Source organism: Phoenix dactylifera, unplaced genomic scaffold (assembly GCF_009389715.1).
Source record: "Phoenix dactylifera cultivar Barhee BC4 unplaced genomic scaffold, palm_55x_up_171113_PBpolish2nd_filt_p 000240F, whole genome shotgun sequence".
Lineage (NCBI taxonomy): Eukaryota > Viridiplantae > Streptophyta > Magnoliopsida > Arecales > Arecaceae > Phoenix > Phoenix dactylifera.
The window spans coordinates 591-7,556 of record NW_024067737.1 but is presented as its reverse complement, the minus strand read 5'-3'; the positions used below and the strand labels follow the sequence as shown (position 1 = coordinate 7,556).

The following is a 6,966-nucleotide window of genomic DNA, read 5'->3' as shown; positions in this document are numbered from 1 at the left end:
TTAGCTTGACCTTGCATGAAAGATCGCAAAGTTTCTTCGAGACTGGATTTTTGAGGGGGTGCGTGTGCATAATGTGGTTGCGGAGGTGGAGGAGTTGGGTTATATACTTGTTGAGGTTGGTCATTCCTCCATCTGAGATTTGGATGGTTCTTCCATCCAGGGTTGTAAGTACCCGAAAAAGGATTATTGAAAGATTTTTGATAGGTATTCATAACATTGGCCTGATCGTGCAAGACTTCCTTGAATGCGGGTATTGTGGGGCAATCAGTGATGAGATGGTCAGGCATCTCGCAAATCCTACAACACTCGCTGTTATGTTCTACGGTCTTGACGGGTTCAATCCTTCTAAGTTCAATTTCCTCTACTTTCCTAGTAAGCGCTGCCATTTTAGCTTGAATATCATCCTGAGTACTAAGGTTGTAAAGGCCCCCGTGTGGAATGCTAGTAGGCTTAGGCAAAGGTTTATTCACTCTATCCCCTGTATCCCATAATTGTGCAGTCTCGAGTCTAAATAGTCCCATGCCTCATCGGGTTGCTTTTCCAGAAATAGACCATTGCACATAGTCTCTATAAATTGTTTCAACTGTGGAGACAACCCTTCGTAAAAGAAACTAATGGTTCTCCATGTTTCAAACCCATGATGAGGACAAGAGAGAAGCAAATCTTTAAATCTCTCCCAGCATTTATAAAATGTTTCATGGTCTTTTTGTTGGAAATTACTAATGTGCCTTTTCAAAAAGTTAGTCCTTTGTGCGGAAAAGAATTTTTTCAAGAATTCTCTTTACATATCATGCCATGTTCCTAGCGATCTAGGTCTCAAGGAGTTCAGCCATGTTTTGGCTTTATTCTTTAAGAAAAAAGGAAACAAGGTCAATTTAAGGACGTCTTCCGATACATTTGGCACTCTAAATGTGATGCTAATTTCTTCAAAATCCTTAAGATGAAGATAAAGGTTCTCGGATTCCATCCCATGATACTTGGGCAGCAATTGAATTACTCCTGGTTTGATTTCAAAGTGTCCTACATTTTCAGGAATAATCATGCATGAAGGTTGACTAGTCCTAGTGGGATATAAGTACTGTCGAAGTGTCATAACTGGGGGTCTACCTTCATCACCATGGTGACTTCCTACATCATCAGGAAAATTTGCCATCTCATAAGGTGTGAGATACTGCGAAGGAATTTCAAGGATGTGTCCTAAGGGATGATCTAAAGTTGTACGACTTAATCGACCGGTGTCGTCCCTATTCCAACCTAGCATACAAAATTTAATTAATTTTTTTTTATATTTTTTTTAAAAAAATAAATATAAATATAAGTACCAACTAAAGATACCCTAAAACTACACCCTAAAATAAAAATCTATTCACAATGAAACATGCAACTAAACATTACACCTCAATTTCTAATGTTTTTCTTAAATTTCTAGATAGCTCCTAACTGGTTTGAAGAGGGCACCTAAGCCTCCAATCCGGTCTAATGAACCGAGTTGACCAGGTAAGCTCCCAGGTAAGTGGAGGGGTCACGGTGCGTTCGCAAAGGTCCCACTTAAAACCCACTTGCCTCGAACAGATGAATTGTCTCCCTTATAGGGACAAAGCTTGCCTAGACATCAACTAAGCCACAGAGCGAAATTGGTGCAACTTTCGGTGGTCTTCGTCCTATTCAGCTCGAATGTCCTTAGGGGCTAACGTCTAGTTGATTTTAATTAAGCTTAGGATATTTATGCAATGGGGTGATTTTTGGGCTAAGGACGAGTGATGAAATTCCGACCTTATCTTTTTAAATGGGTTCAGCCCTTAGAATATTTTATGTTGATGCCTTATACTATATGCAACAATCAATAGATTTTGTTTTTTTTAATGTTTTATGACATGTCATTAAATTTCATTGAATAGGTGATCAAGCAAATTATTTATTTTTTTTAAAAAAATTTTATGAGTTGAAGTTTGAAATTTGAAATTTTAGGTTTTTCCTCTCTTTTCTTAAAGTTTTTTTTTCTTAAATTTTCAATTAGCAACAAGGGTTAATGAGATATGATAACAATAAAATTCTGATTCTAAAACAATTATATGCAGAAAATTTAAAACAGAAAGCAGCAAGGTTTCGTATTAATATAATGGTCTTAAAAGTTTCAGAATGTCAATCAGACCGTTCCGATGAAAGAAACACAGGTCCTGCACCTGACGCCCAAATTTGAGTTCAATCAGACGGTTAATTCTTTTGATATCAGAGTTTGATGCAGACTGTGCAGGGAATAAAAAAACAGCAGTAAAGATTTTTTTGTTTTTCGAAAGAAAAAGACTAACTACTAAAGTACTAATTAAATCTAAAATTATACTAATAAATAAGCCGATCCCCGGCAACGGCGCCAAAAACTTGATGCAAAAATAAAATTGTTCTCCCAAGTGCAGGAGAATCGCACAAGTAGTAAATTCTCGGGAGTCCGAGGTCGAATCCTTAGGGAACGAAATATATATGAGATTATTTAATATAATTTTAGATTAATTAATTCAATAAATTTGTGGATTAAAATTATGTTTTTATTTTCAAAAATTAAAATCGGAGAACAATATAGCAATAAACAAAGTTTAATAAAATAAAAATGGTAGGGATCTGGAATCCCCCTTGACGATATTGCATTCAAGAAATAAACTCTATGGTTCTTGATTAAAAATGAATGGTAGGATAGATCTAATCATGGTATATGTTTCATGAACATATGAACTCAATTTCTAAGCATTCGTCGTGCTTTCTACGTCTACGACGAATCAAATACTAAAGCAATCCATATATCAATAATCATAATCCATTAAAGAGCTATCTACGAAATAACTATGCATGGATCAAAAAAATATCAGTAAATACAATTCATTCAAGGCAAAAGTTTAGAGTTTACTTCAAAAAGCAATACATCAAAGGTTCCTCCATCTCCCTTCCTAAGAAATCAGCCACTCATTTTAAAAATGAGTCCCCCTTTCATTCTCCCCTTTTCCTTTCTTTCTTTTCTTTTCGGAAACAGGGGAGGCCCTGTTTCCCTTTCTTTTTTCTTTTCTTTTGACAGAGGGCCTCCTCTGTTTTTCGAATGAGGGATTGAGGCTCTGTTCTTTTTTTTACAAATCCCTTCCCCTCCAGCCGAGAAGAGAGCTCCTTATATCTCCCAGTGGACCCCCTGATCACACGGGATGCTCCTCTCGTGTTGGCTGCCGAGTATCCCGGACGCGGAGAGGCTCAACCAAGATTGGAGAGGCAGAAGAAGCGGGCGGACGCATGTGACACGGGCTCGGCTGAAGCACGGATGGACGTGTGGACTGCGAGGAAGATGCTGGGGCTGGATCGTTAGGGATCCGAGAGGAGCTGGAATGTGGAAGCTTTGGAATGCATCACGGGATTTGCTGTGAACGCGGACGAGATCTAATCGTGAATGGAAGGATGAACGCGTGGATCCGGAAGAATCGGATGCGGGAAGGCTTCACGGACGTGGCTGGAAGGCTGATCGCATGAGGCCGCTAAGATGCTCTGTGAACGTGTGGGATCTGGTAGAAGGGCCTTGGATGCATGGGAGAAAGATCCGGGAGCGTGTGATCTTGCTGTGACGCTGGAATGGAGATGCTCGGGATCGGAAGGAGGTTTGGAGCTGGGATCACGGTTGCTGGGAACTCGGGGGAGCTGGTTCACGGACGTGGCATGTTGGGAAGCGCGGACGAAATCTGATCGCGAACGGAAGGAGGTTTGGAGCTGGGATGCGGACTCGGACGAACGTGGCATGCTGGGACGCGCTGTGAACTGGGAGAACCTGGATCGTTGGAGATTCAAGAGGAGCTACGATGCGTGGATTGCGAGGAAGACGGAAGAGCTGGGATGCGTACGCTGAGATCACGGACGCAGGATGTCTGGGAGAGGCTGGATCGCGGTGGATTTTGCACGCGGACGGCCGGAAGGAGCGTGGACGCGGAAGACTGGGATGCATGCGTGGACTTGTGAGGATCTGGATGGCATGCGGAGATGCTCGCAGATGATGGCTGCACGCGGACGCTGAGATTCGTATGCTCTATTTTGGGAAGAAACAAGGGAAGAGGCAGACATGGCTGGGAGATGTTTCATGGGATGCTGAATGGCTGGGCTTCATCGTTGGAGCTGGGAGAAAGGCTGATCACGGCATGATTCGATCACGGATCGTAAGACGCAAACGGGTCTTGAGAGGGTTGATGCGGCTCACGGACGCGGCAAGGATGCTGAGGTGCTTGCGAACGGCTGAATTTGGGCTCTGTTCTGCAGCTGGGAAGAGATGAATTTATATAATGATAAAAATTATAATAAGTGCTAAGGATAAAATATTTAATCATGTAAATGTTAACACCTATTATTTATCATTATTTTGCTAGCATTAGGCTAAGTTAATTGGTACTTAGATCGCACTTTTGGGCTCTCATCTGACTTCCTATGAAATGGTCTGTGAGATACGGGGCTGAAGTCGGCAGCCCCAGCCGACTTCAACCCCATTCCCCTTTTGGAAAGGGCCAGAGCAGGGGATCGCAGACGCGATCCCCTCCGGCTTCTTCGGGTGCAGCGAGGGCGGGGCGCCGCGGGCATTACGCGGTAGCCCCACGGTCGTTCCGCGGCCACCCCACGGCCACACGAGCGGTCGTTGATTTTGCCCCACCGCCGCAATTTTTGCGGTGGAGAGCCGTTGAAATAGGGTTATAAAACCCCCCTTTCCTCCTCCCTTGGATCCTCCACCGAGCACCTTCTCTCCTCCCCCCTCTCTTCCCTACTTCTCCTTCTTCTCCAGTGACCGCGTGCGCCCCTTCAATCGAGTTCAGCCACCCCGGGAGCCAAGCTCCTTTGATTTTCTTATTTCCTTATTTTTTCGATCTAGTTTGGCTGTTAGAAACCCCACCGCTGTCGCCGCTGCTAGCTGCCAGATCAAGCCACCTACGACCGGAATCCGCCGCCTCCGTCGACTGCCGGTAAGCCCCTTCTTTTTCAATTTATTTTGTTGCTAAACATCCTCGAGTTCTTCCCTTTGTTTTGGCCCCAAACCGAGACCATGCTCGGTTGTCTTCATGCTTGTAGCCGCAGTGACCGCCGGCCACCACTGTGGTCGGCTGGCCGTCGACCGGGCGACGGCCCCCGGCCGCCTAGGCTGGCCACCCAGGCCGACCACCCTGCCTATCCCACTTCCTCTCCTGTTCTCCCATCTTCCATCTCCATGGGGAGCTCGGTGAGGAAGAAGGCCTATGTGGGCCAAACTGGGCCAAGCTTGGGCCCGGTTCACTGTGGGCCCAACTTGGGCCCAGTTGAAACCCGAACCCAAAATCTGGAATCCGAACTCGAAACCCGGAAACTCGGAAACCCAGAAATCCAAATCCGAAATCCGAAATCCAAAATCCGAAACCCAAAATCCGAAACCCAGTAGTATTATTTTGATCTGAAATTAACAAAAAAATTAATTAAATATAACAGGTGAACCCGATCTGCCTACCTGAAGTAGGAGTTAAGCGAGAAGAGGCAAGTAACTTAATGCTTCAAAGTGCATTTTTCAAATTATTTAGTAAAATAACTATCAATGGATTAAATTTTGAAATATGATTTGCATTTAGTAAAATGGGTCTGGCATGTTTAAATTTCATCTGAAAATTTTGTTATATGCTCTAAAATCCATAAACTATGACTAGGTAATTTATGAAATCTGTTTATATATATATATATATGCATTTTCAGCATGGCTATGATCTGTTCTGTTCTGTTCTAGCCCCGCCAATGAGGATTATACGTTGGACCTGTCGACTTGTAATTTGTGAGGAAACCGGTTTCGACACCGCGCCACCGGTGATTAGAATAGTGGTTTCTGGACACCGTTGCCACCGGTGACTAACAATAGTAGTTTCTGGTACTCTATGCAACCATGCCACTGGGTTATGTGGCTGTAGCCTATTATGTTGAGAATCTGGTATCAGAGTTTTTGAAAAAATAATAATAAGTTTTGAAAACAGTAAAACGATGTTATTTATGATTTATTTCATACATTATCCTGTATTTTGATTTGATATGCTCTGACCCCGCTTTGGGGTATTTGTTGCTTATGGGCTAGTGTAGCTCATTATTTTATTTTCTCTATTTTTTAGATCCAGAGGCTTGATCGCACGGGATTGGGGAGTGCGTTAGATTTTTCGACGATTTCTTCAGTTATCGGTCCTTTAGTTAGATTAGCTTGGACACTTGAATTATGCTGGCATATGCTATTTTGAAGACTGCTTTTGAATTTTGACCAACTTAAATATTTATGTCATCTTTAAACATATGTAATTTCTTCGATAGAATCAGCTGCCTTGCACACCTGTGTGGCCCGCCGTGCGGGCGTGCGGCAATCTGCCGCGTTCCGGGCTCGGGGCGTGACAGATTTAGTGGTATCAAAGCTCAGGTTTTAGATTCCTAGGGATTGTGTTTGAAATAGTCAGACGGAGCTTAAGTTTTAGGATCTTTAGAATTCATCGAAAAGTTTAAGAGATGGGTAGACATTAGGCCATAGACGAAGGTATTTATTTGCTTTTGTTATTGATAAATTTGTGTTATTGTATCAGGAATTTGAAATGCTAAAATTAGAATGCAACCTAATTATGGTCATAACTGAAGTGTGAATAAGCTATTCGAAGAGTTTTCTTGGTAGAGCCCATTTGTATTTCAAGTTATGATGAATTAGATTTTGACTAAATTAAGTGAAGGAATATTAATCATGGGATATTATTGTGCAATGTAATTATTTTGGAAGTTTAACTTGATATCATGCACTGTGGATATTGCTTCTAGTAGAAGTTAATTATTTTGGTGGTAAATTAAAGTTCATTTATAAAAGATGTTTTAAAGCTTGGACCAGAAAATTCTTCGTAGGATGGAAATCTGTATGTGGATCATGTACGAAACTCTTGTGTAGATAGAAAACATATTTGGGATGCATTCTAGAAT

The 6,966-nt window shown here is 42.3% G+C and overlaps 1 pseudogene; it reads left to right on the top strand.

Annotated features, from left to right (window-relative positions):
• The first annotated feature begins 632 nt into the window (after nt 1-632).
• Nucleotides 633-730, top strand: LOC120105242 (annotated as a pseudogene).
• The last annotated feature ends 6,236 nt before the right edge of the window (nt 731-6,966 follow it).